The sequence below is a fragment of the Pantherophis guttatus genome, chromosome 3 (assembly GCF_059756535.1).
Source record: "Pantherophis guttatus breed Tessera chromosome 3, ASM5975653v1, whole genome shotgun sequence".
Lineage (NCBI taxonomy): Eukaryota > Metazoa > Chordata > Lepidosauria > Squamata > Colubridae > Pantherophis > Pantherophis guttatus.
In genome coordinates this window covers 116,047,753-116,059,836 of record NC_142065.1, presented here as the reverse complement: position 1 = coordinate 116,059,836, position 12,084 = coordinate 116,047,753, and positions in this window count along the sequence as shown.

Below are 12,084 nucleotides of genomic sequence, written 5' to 3'. Positions count from 1 at the left end.
CCTCTCTCTCAGTGGCTCACCTTTTTGTTCTCTGCCAGTCATTGCTTTGCCCTCAGTCGCCTCACCTCTCTGCCCCATGGATGATTTTCCTTCTTGCTCACAGCTGGCCCCACTTGCTCACTGGCTTGCCTCGTTCTCCGGTTCGTTTTGCCTCTCCACTCACCTGACTTCAATAGGCCTCCAGGCTCTTGGGTAGGCCTCTTGGATGCAGCTGGGCTTCTCTCAGCAGGCCAGTTTGCGGTGGGACGCTGCCCTTGGTGGCATTTTCCTCCTATTTCTCCAATCTTTCCTCTCCTTTTCCTTTTTCCACTTTTTTCTTTCTCTATGATTTATTCTATGATTTATCTTTCTCTCTCCACCTCTCCTCCTATCATTTATCTTTGTTTAATAGCAACTTTTCTCTTCTTTTAACTCCCTGAGATGAGGAAACGAGACCACAGGAGCCTACAGTGGGACCCTGGAAAGCTCACAGGACCCCTAGGAGACCCAGTGGGTGGCAGAAGTGGTGGCAGAGATCACGCACCAGGTGGGCCCCAGGCCAAAGTCTGCACCAAGTGGCCTGGTGGTCTCTAGGAACCTGTATGAAGCACAGGAAGACCTTGGCGGCTAAGGATCATTCCAGGAATCAGTGAGGGACTGTCCTGTGACATCAACCAGGGAGTCAAGACCCACGATCCTTGAATGGAAGGCAACAGGACCGTTGGTCCTGAGTGACTCCAGAGACTGGAGATACCGGACCATGGTGCACAGCCAAACCTTGGGGGAGTTACTAGAAAAGTTTGACCAGCTGAGCCTTGGCAGCTTGGGATGCTCACACCAGCCCAAGTACACAGGTTGATCCTTAACCAGCCAACTTTGGTGTTTCCTCCCCAGCGGGACTGGTCCACCACTGTAGCATCCTGGTCAGCCAGCCCTCTGCTGCTTCATCTAGTGTAGTCGAGCTTGGGACTGTTTCCTCCCCAGAGGAACCGATCCACCACCGGAGCGTCCTGGCGACCAGCCCTCCACCACTTCCTTCAGCGCAGTTGAGCCCAGGACCACAGCGGAGCCCACCGGGATGCCAGAGAGCAGCCAGCCAGCGTGAGCAGCGCCAGCTTCCACCAAATTGGCAGGTGCCATCCAGCTTGGCCTACCACCCGGGGCATGGCTGGATCCAAGCCCAATGGAGCCCTGCCCCTGCTCTACCATCAGCCCGGCCTGCCACTCTGCCACATTTCAGAGCTACTTTCAACGGAGACCCAGACAAGCTGGCATTCTACCTGAACTGGGCATGGGCCCACATTGATGAATACAGAGATGACTACCTCAATGATATAGCAATAATCTAGGCCATCACTGACAATCTAACAGGAGAAGCAGCAGAGTGGGTGACCCAACTACACGACGAGGACACGCCAGATTGGGAAACATCTATGTGTTCCTGCAGGACCTGAGGGCCAGATTTGAGGACGAATCCCAAGCCTAGGAAGCTGAGGAGGAAATCAAGGGGATCAAGCAAAGGGGCCACCCAGCCAAAGGGTATGTCCAAGAATTCAGGGGAGTTGCTGGCAAGCTATGGCTCTGGTCTGAAAAACTGCTGGTCTACTTTTTAAAGGAAGGCTTGGACAAGGGGCTGCTTCACACCTGCGTCTGCCGAGGGGTCTTTGACCAAATTCACAAGTGGTACCAGATGGCAGCGGCCATGGACCTCTAGCTCCACTGACACAAGAAGGGAGGATCAGTTGAAACCCAAAAGCCAACCCAAGCGGTGGCAACTCAGCCAGCAATCCAGCCTCCACCAAGTGGAAGAACAGCCAAGGTGAACCTCAACGATTAAATGTTTCCGATGCAGCCAGAAAGGCCACTGACTGGCTGAGTGCCTGGCTCCAGCCCTCGTCCCACAAGCAAAGACCTCAGAGTTGACCAAGCCAAAAAAAATGCCACGAAAAGCTATGGAGAGGGGAAAATTTATCCACCAAGCCGTCGAGGTCCCCCCTCCCCTCAGTGGGGAGGAGGGAACTCTGGTCCTGGAAGCCCAGCTGTAGGGTTATTACAATGCTCATCTGTATGGTTTTTGGAACTGCAGTTACACGAAATTGCAAACATCAGCAATTCTCATCTTTGAGCAGTGTTTCTAGCATGTACAAGGACATAGGGTGAAACAATGTATAACATTTGCCGCTTTCAGTGTATCTTGTGTAGCTTTCATTGTGTGTGAATACATGTATATTCTCACGAAAACCAATGATGTAATTACTAACCAATTATTGTGCCTTGGAGATTTGTTAACCAATAATAAAGTAACACGCATAGTAAGTGAGAACTGAGAAACTTAGAAACTATATAAACTATGTCTGATGCTCAATAAAGTTGCTGTTGATTCTACTCTCAACTCTGCTATCTGTGGATGTTTTCCTTTCATACATCACACACATCTTCAGCCTCCGGGAAGCTCTCGGATGAACTTCAAGCATATTGCTCTGCGCTCCAGAAAGAGGCTAATGACCTTTAAGTGTTTATCTTGGAATGTCAATGGGTTGAATTCAGCACAGAAAAGGAAAAAATTATTTACATATTTGAAACAATTTAATAATGATATAATATGTTTACAAGAAACGCATATTACAACTCAAGATCAAAAATATTTGATAAATTCAAAACTAGGAGTACATTATATATCTTCAACTTCGCAGAAAAAGAATGGTGTGGTTATTTATGTAAATAAAAAATTAACAGCAAAAGTTATAGAAGTAGATCAAGATGGTAGATTTGTAGCAATTGAATTGTTTACAGCAAATGGGCAAATTCTTTTGATTGGAATTTATGCTCCCAACCAACAACAGGATTATTTTTACAAGATGTTACATACTAAAATATTGCAATGGGACTACAGATCTATTTTAATTATGGGAGATTGGAATGGAGTAATTGATTCTAAATTAGATAAAAAGAGCTTGGCAAAGTCTAGAATTAGATTACCACAGACCTTTTTTGATATGAAAGAAGATATGGAACTAAAAGATGTTTGGAGAATACATAATCCAAATGAATTGGATTACACTTTTTTTTCTGATAGACATAGATCCTTTTCTAGGATTGATTTTATCTTGTTGTCAAATGATCTACTTGTTAAGACAAAAAGAACAAAGATTTTTCCAAGAACTTTGACTGATCATAGTCCTGTATGGATAGAAATCGAGATGGATAAGGTTGAGAGACGTTCTTGGAGATTAAATGAGAACTTGTTTAGATATGAAAAAAATATAATAGAACTTAAAAAGCATTTGAAAGAATTTTTTGAAATAAATTTGAATAAAGGTACCCCAGTTGAAATTGTTTGGGATGCAAGTAAAGCTTATATGAGAGGGGTACTTATCTACATGAATTCTAAACATAGACTGTTCCGACAAAAGAAAAGATCTGAGTTGGAAATGGAAATAAAGAATAAAGAACAGTTACTTATTAAAAACCCAACAGATGAAAGAATACGAAGTGCTATAAAACTTTTGAAAGACCAATTCCAAATGCTTATGGCGGAACAAGTTGCAACAAGCTTACAATACGCGAAGCATAATACATTTTGCAATGCTAATAAACCGGGCAGATGGTTGGCCTACACATTGAGGAAAAAACAAAGTATGCGGACTATTGACAGTATCGATATTGGAGGGAAAGAAATTTTTCAACAAAAATTAATTAAAGAAGCTTTTGTGGATTATTATACTAAACTATATGCTAAAGAAGAGGTGCAGAATGGACTTATAGAAAAATATTTAAAGGATAAGAGAGTTACAAAAATTACTGATCAACAAAAGGAAAGAATGAATTATCTTATAACAGAGGAGGAGATAATAGTAGCAATTAAACAGCTAAAAACAGCTAAAGCTCCTGGCACGGATGGTTTGACTGCAGTGTATTACAAAACTTTACAAGCTGAAATGGTGGGACAACTTAGAGATTTATTTTGCAATATTCAACAAGGGGGTAAAATACCCCCATCCTGGACAACTGCTTATATATCTTTGATACCAAAGGAACAAGTTGGTCCTAAAAAACCAGAGAACTACAGACCAATATCTCTTTTGAACACAGACTATAAAATTTATGCGAAGGTATTAGCCAACAGGTTGATGCCAGTAATCCAAAAGGTGATTCATGAGGACCAAGCGGGATTTATTGAGGGCAGATACATGAAGGACAATGTAAGGCAGGTAATAGACTTATTGGAATATCTTGATAAGAATAAACAGATTTCTGCAGTGCTGGTCTTTTTGGATGCGGAGAAGGCCTTTGATAGAGTGGATTGGAATTTTCTACTAAAGACTTTAAAAAAGATGGGCTTTGGGGACCAATTTACACAGGCGATCTCAGCAATTTATCAAGAGCAAAAAGCACAGATTATTATTAATGGAAGTTTGACGACAGAGTTTAAAATTGAAAAAGGAACAAGACAGGGATGTCCGTTGTCCCCACTTTTATTTATTTTAACATTGGAAGTCTTGCTAAATACAATACGGGACTCAAAAATTTTGAAAGGTATAATGATAAGGCAAGAGGATTATAGAATAAAGGCATTTGCAGATGATCTGGTGGTTACCCTATCACAACCAATGGAATCAACAATCCTGATGAATGACATTATACAAGATTATGGTAGAGTTTCAGGTTTTAGACTGAATTCAAAAAAGACTAAAATGATAGTCAAAAATATGACACAAGATCGTAAACATGAGCTTGAAAGGAGGGCAGGTTTTGAAATTGTACCTAAGGTAAAATATCTTGGAGTTCAGGTTGCAGAATCAAATATGAAATTGTTTCAAAATAATTATGAGGTGTTGTGGCGAGAGGTTCAGAAAGACATGGAGACTTGGAAAAAGCTGCAACTGTCTTTACTTGGAAGAATAGCAGCAGTTAAGATGAACATGTTGCCAAGATTTCTGTTTTTGTTTCAAATGATTCCGGTGCTTAAAAGTGATAAACAACTGAAAGTTTGGCAAACTGGACTTAATAAGTTCGTCTGGAACGAGAAAAAGCCGAGAGTGAAATTGAAAATTATGCAAGATGTTCCAGAAAGAGGAGGCCTTAAACTTCCAAACCTACAGTTATATTATGATGCAGCAGCTTTAACTTTAACAAGTGATTGGTTTGGGGGTAAAAAGGCTGGAATATTGAATGCAGAAAGTTTTGATCTTGAATTTGGATGGCATGCTTACCTATTTTATGATGACAAAGTTGATAAAGTATTTAAAAGTCATATACTTAGAGACTCTTTGATGAGAGTTTGGAAGAAGCACCGACTCAAATGGGATTATAAAATACCGCTATGGCTGGATCTTGGTCATACCTTGTGGAATACAAATATAATGTCACTCGGGGGGTTTTTATACAAAGAGGTTCTTTTTACAGATGCGGGCAGATGGCAGTTGAAGACATTGCAGACACTGTTGGATGAAGGGATTAATTTAACCTGGTTACAATATAATCAATTACAATTGAGATGGAAAGAGGACCAAAAAACTGGTATTATGTTGCATGAGGAAGAATTGGTTAGACATATAAGAGAGAAAGGTCCAATGCATATCAAAAGGCTTTATAATGTTTTGCTAGAAAGAGATTCAGAAACCGAATTAGTTAAAGACTGTATGATTAAGTGGGCACAAAATTTTGAAGAACCAGTGATGTTGGAAACATGGGAAAAAATTTGGGTTCAGAATGTTAAATTTACACAGTCGCAGAATCTGAGGGAAAATTTTTATAAAATGTTTTATAGATGGCATTTAGATCCTAAAAAGTTGTCATGTATGTACCCTAATGTTCAGCCAAAATGTTGGAGATGTGAATGTTTGGATGCTACGTATTATCATGTTTGGTGGACCTGTAGGAAAGTTAAGGCTTTTTGGATAAAAATATGGTGGGTCATGCAGAACGTTTTGAAGAAAAAAATTCAATTTTCTCCACAATTGTTTTTATTGGGCATAGTTAAGGGTTTTACACGGGATGAAACAAAATTAATATTGTATATGATAACAGCAGCAAGATTGTTGATAGGTAAATATTGGAAGAATGAAGCTTTGCCTACTATCGAGGAATGGACTTCGAAGATGGCCAGTTTTGCAGAGATGGCGAAGATTTCAGCATATTTAAAAGATTGTTCACAAGAGACTTATGAATGGGAATGGAAAAGGTGGATAGAATATGTTCAGAACAAATACCAAATTAGAAAGTATCAAATAGCTTTTATTTGAAAACAATGTATTAGAAATATTTTAATATAAAGAGACAAAGAGGGAAAATTATATAGGGGGAGGGATGGGTTCAGGTATATATATCAGTGTTATTAGTTATGAGTACATAATAGGGAAGTCTGGGAGGGGGAGGGTTAGGGAGGGTTAGGGAGGACGGGAAGTTTGGGGAGGGAGGTGGGGGGGTGAAAAAAGGGGTGAAAATGTAATTGTAAAACTTTTGCAATAAAAAAAAAAAATAAAATAAAGTTGCTGTTGATTCTGCTGTTAATTCTGCTATCCGTGGATGTTTTCCTTTCACTCATCTCACACATCTTCAGCCTCCGGGAAACAAATGCAACATTTGGCACCCGGAACAGGGACTCATACTTCGTCCAAGCAAGGACAGACGACGTCGCCACAACCTTCTCTCTTAAAAGGTTTCTGTAGGTATGGGGTCTTTGCTTTCTCAAAGGCAATGGAAGCATGTTGATGATTTGGTGTATCTTCTTAAGAAGTCTGAATTGTCTGTCTCACAGAAGGCTCTTTGTCGGCTGGTACGAGAAATTGCCTTAACTTGTTCATTCTATCCTGATAGGGGTTCTTTGAAGTTGTCAGATTGGGAAAAAGTTGGCAAGGTTTTGCATTCTAAGACAAGTCCAGAGGTAGATGTTTTGCATGCTTGGCATCTATGTAAACATGCTATAGAAATGTTTGGTCAGAAGGAAGAGGAGTTTTCTTCTCTTTTAACACCTCCTTCTTTTCAACCCCCTACTACTGTGATATGTCCTCCTTTGTCTGAAAAGGAAGTTTTGTCTCCTGATTCTAAAGCTGAAAGCTCTAAGGCTGAAGCTTCTGCATCTGCAGTAATACTTTCTGCTCCTTCTGACACTGAAATATCTTCTGTTTCTTCTGATATTAAACAACAGCTTTTAAAAACTCCTTCTGCCTCTTCTGACATTGAACAGAAATCTTCTGACATTGAACAGAAACCTCCTCCTTCTAATATTGTTCTAAAGTCTTCTTTTCAAAAGATGGTTGAAAATTGTAAGGCAGATGTTGCTATTTCTGGGGAAGAGTTAGCTGAATTGTTGTCAGTATGTCCTGTGCAATATCAACCAGGACCACAAGCTGGACAACAGATTGCAGAATGGGAAGGTTTGCCATTTCAAATTTTACGAGAGTTGAAGAAGGCTATTTCTGACTATGGAATTACTGGAAATTTTACTAGAGGTCTTTTAGAGGGAATTAAGAACGGGTATACTATGGTACCTCAAGATTGGAAGCAATTGTTTCGCATGATTCTAACTTCTATGCAGTATGTGTTCTGGGAAAGTGAATATTTGCATCATTCTCATGCAGCTGCTTTAGGTGGTGGTGGTGCCTACACAGTAGAGCAATTGTTTGGATCAGGTCAATTTGCAACCATTCCTACACAGCTTGTTCTTCCTCCTGCTACATTAGCTGTAGTTTCTGAATGTGCCTTCAGAGCTTTTTTAAAAGTTCCACAAGCTGGTGAGCCTAAAATTAGTTTTTCTAACATATGCCAGGGAGCAACTGAGCCTTATGCTGATTTTGTAGAAAGACGTTCAAAAGCTTTACATCAACAATTGGATAATCAGGAAGCAGCAGCAGAATTACTGCGTCAATTGGCTATTGAAAATGCTAATGTAGACTGTAAACGTGCTCTCCAACCTTTAAAAGCTACAAATCAATATACTTTAGCAGACATGTTACGTGTTTGCCAGGATATTGGATCTCAATCATATAACATGCATTTATTAGCTGCTGCAATTCAGAAAGGAAGAAGGCCTGTTGGGAATTGTTTCAAATGTGGAAAAGTAGGTCATTTTCAGAAAGATTGTCGTTCAACGCCATCTACTGGTAGTGATCGCCCTACAAAGAAATGTCCTATTTGCAAGAAAGGTTTTCATTGGGCAAATCGGACGTTGATTTACCTCTAAACGTCCATTTTGAGTACGCTGCGACTCCAATCCATTGATTGGGAGAGCTCTCCTCAGGTTGCTGGGGAACTGAGTGTAGACTTTCTTGGCTGGCCACGCACCCTCTGTGTCATTCCCGTCAGTCTTTCCTCACGAAGAAACAGGAGCTACAATGTCAACTAGAAACTCAACCACACGAAACAGGAGAAAAATATTCCAGAACAGGAAGCCCAAACCATGGGCGGGTATGGATTGGAGTCGCAGCATACTCAAAATGGACGTTCAGAGGTAAGTCAACGTCCGTTTTCAAGTACGCTGCTCCTCCAATCCATTGATTGGGATATACCCAAGCTCATAAATCCTGGGCGGGAGGCTGACTGTTCTCTGAGCCTCGGGAATTGACCACCTGTTGCAAAACCCTCCGGCCAAAGGATCCCTCCACGGCCGCAAACGAATCAATTTTGTAATGTCGAATAAACGTGGAAACGGACGTCCAAGATGCCGCTCGACATATGTCAAGAACTGAGGCCTGAGTCGCCCAGGCTGCAGAAGCCGCCGCACTGCGAGTGGAATGTGCATAAATGCCCCCTGGAACGGTCTTGCCCGTGCTAGTATATGCCGTCGAGATGCAGGCTTTGATCCAGCGACCTACAGTGGTTGGTGTCACTTTTTTTCCCATAGTGGACGGGTGGAAAGAAACGAGCAAGGCCTCAGTCCGACGAAAGGACGCAGTTCTCCTGACGTATCTGCGGAGGGCCCGTTGCACGTCCAGAGTATGCCAATTTTCCTCCCTAGGGTTCCGAGGGTCCGGACAGAAATTAGGCAGAATGAGCTCCTGGGCCCGGTGAAACCAGGAGTTCACTTTTGGTGAGAAGGATGGGTCCAATCTCAGTACTACTCTATCCAGAAAAAATTGGCAAAGATCGCTTTTAACTGACAAAGCGGTCAGTTCGGAAATCCTCCTTGCTGAAGTTATCGCGATTAGAAATGTCAGTTTGAAGGTTAAGAACTTCAGCGGAATAGAAGCCAGCGGCTCAAAGGGAGGCGATGTGAGCGCTTGGAGGACTAGGGGTAAGTCCCAAGTCGGGAAACGATGGACTACCGGCGGTGAAATATTTGAGGCACCATGCAAAAAACTCCTGATACGAGGGTTCTACGTCAAGGGACGATGAGGTTCACACACTAGCACAGTTGAAAGAGCCGCCACCTGGTGTCTCAGAGTGGCAGGCTTCAACCCTTTATTCAAACCCTCCATGAGGAAGTCCAACACCTCAGGAATGTCGGCCGAAGTCGGATCTACATGGTGTCTCGAGCACCAAATTGAGAAGGTCTTCCAAGAAGCTTGGTATATTCGAGACGTCGAAGGTCGCCTGGCAGATTGGATAATTTCAATGGCCGAGTCGGAAAGTCGGTCTTTCTTCAGCAGCCGCCTCTCAAGTGCCAGACGGTCAATTGGAGCCACTGAGGCTCTGGATGGGCGATGACCCCCTGGCGGAGAGAGACAACATGCTGAGGTATTGTCCATGGAGGTGACACTGAAAGGTTCAACAGGTCCGCGTACCACGGCCTGCGCGGCCAACAAGGAGCCACCAACAAGATTTCTGCCTGTTCTGACAACAGCTTCCGGATTACCTGCGATATCAAGGGAAGTGGAGGAAATGCGTACAGAAGCCCATCTGGCCATGGGCACCTCAATGCGTTGCAACCCTCCGCTCCCTGGCACTGATAACGGGTGAAATATCTTGGTAGTTGTGCGTTGCTGGGAGTGGCGAACAAATCTATGAGCGGCCTTCCAAAACGTTGGACTATGTCCTGAAATATGTCCGGATGGAGTTGCCACTTGGCCGGGTCGATGCGCTCCCGGCTGAGCCAGTCCGCTTGCACGTTGGAAATTCCGGAAATATGATCTGCTCTTAGCGATGCGGTGTGACTTTCTGCCCATGTCAAGAGCAATTCCGACTCTATCATGAGATTCCGGGACCGAGTGCCTCCCTCTTGGTTTATGTGGGCTTTGGTCGTCATGTTGTCTGTCCGGATCAACACTTGACGGCCCTCCAAGATGGGACGGAAATGCCGGAGAGCAAGGCGAACAGCTCTCAACTCCAGCCAATTGATGTTGTTCGCCTTCTCTGACGGGGACCAATGACCCTGGACTACATGCTCCAGAAGGTGAGCCCCCCAGCCCTCCAGACTGGCATCCGATGTTAGGATCAGTCGGTCGACTTCGAAGAAGATACATCCCTTGAGAAGTGCGGGAGAAGTCCACCACATCAGTGACGACCGAAGCTGAGGTGGGATCCGAACCAACGACTGGGAATTGCTGCAATTGGTTTTCTGAAATGGGAGAAGGAACCACTGCAACGGTCTCGCGTGCCTGCGTGCCCAGGGAACGATCTTGAAGCAAGACACCATTTTCCCTAAGACCTGGGACAGACAAAGAAGTGGGACCTTCCGGCTGGTCGAAATCTGAGAGACCGATGATTTGATGTCTTTGATGCGATCCGGCAACAGAAAAACTTGGCCTTTGGATGTATCTATCAACGCCCGCAGATGAAGAATCCGTGTCGTTGGAACCAGATGACTTTTCTTGTGGTTTATGGTGAAGCCGTGACTCTGAAAAACTCTTAGCACAGTCTCTATGTCGCTCGATGCTTGACGCGGAGAAGAAGATAGGACAAGGATGTCGTCTAGGTAACATAGAAGACGAGTTGGTAGAGTCCTCAGGGACGCGGCTACTACGGAGACAAGTTTTGTAAAGGTTCTGGGAGCGGAAGATAGACCAAAGGGCATCGCACAGTATTGATAATGGTGAGAGTTGTATTCGAATCGTAGGAACCTGCGATGCGCCTGATGGATCGGAACGTGCAAATAGGCCTCCCGCAAATCCACGGACTGTAGCAGATCGTTCGGCCGGATAGCTGCCAGAATCGACGAAAGGGACTGCATCTTGAACCTGCGATACAGAATGTAATTGTTCAAGTGCTTTAGGTTCAAAACAGCCCTGTGTCCTCCCGAAGACTTTGGGACCAGGAACAAGATGGAATAGAATCCCTTTGTCCTTTGGGCCTCGGGCACCGGTTCTATGGCCTTGATGTTTAAGAGGTGAGTAATCTCTGCTTCCATCAGTTGCCTTTGGAGTAAGACAGGGGACACCGGGCAGCGACAAAAGCGGCTTGGCGGAATTCCGACGAATTCGAGACAAAGGCCATGACGAATGGTGCGCCTGATCCACTCCTCGGCCGCAGAGACTTGCCACTGGTGATGAAACAGCTGGAGGCGACCACCAATGGCATCTGGATGTTGCGAGTCATTTGCCGCGTTTGGTGGGATGGGAGCCACCACCCCTGAAGGGGCGCTTGGATGATGATTGTGAGCGTTGTCTGTCTCGAAAGGACTGATGCTCCTGGAAACGGTCACCGCCGTGACCAAATGATCGTTGTGCATAGGAGCCACCGGATCCCGAATAGGACCGAAATGTTTGTCGACTAGCATAAGGTGCATACCTGCGTTCTGGTCTGCGAAAGGAAGAGGGAAGAATTTTACGTTTTTCTTTATCTTCCACCAAAAGAGGGTCTAAGGCGGCGCCAAACAAGGCTGGAGCTTTAAAGGTTGACGACGCTAGCTTCCACTTCGACTTCGAATCGGCTTTCCAATTGCGGAGCCAAAACATACGTCTATTAGATACTGTAGAAGCGAGAGCGCGGGCGGCGAATTTAGCGGCGTTTAAAGATGCATCCGCCGAGTATTCCGTAGCAGCTACTATTTTGTTAATATCCTGATGTATGCGCTCCTCAGCGGTGGGAAGGCGCTCCTGTAGTTGTTTGAGCCAAATTAATGTTGCTCTATTGAAAAAAGATGTCGCTGTTGCAGCTTTTATCGCCCAAGCGGTCGCCTGATGTGCTTTATGAAATCCCATTACAGTTCTTCTTTCATCCGCCTTT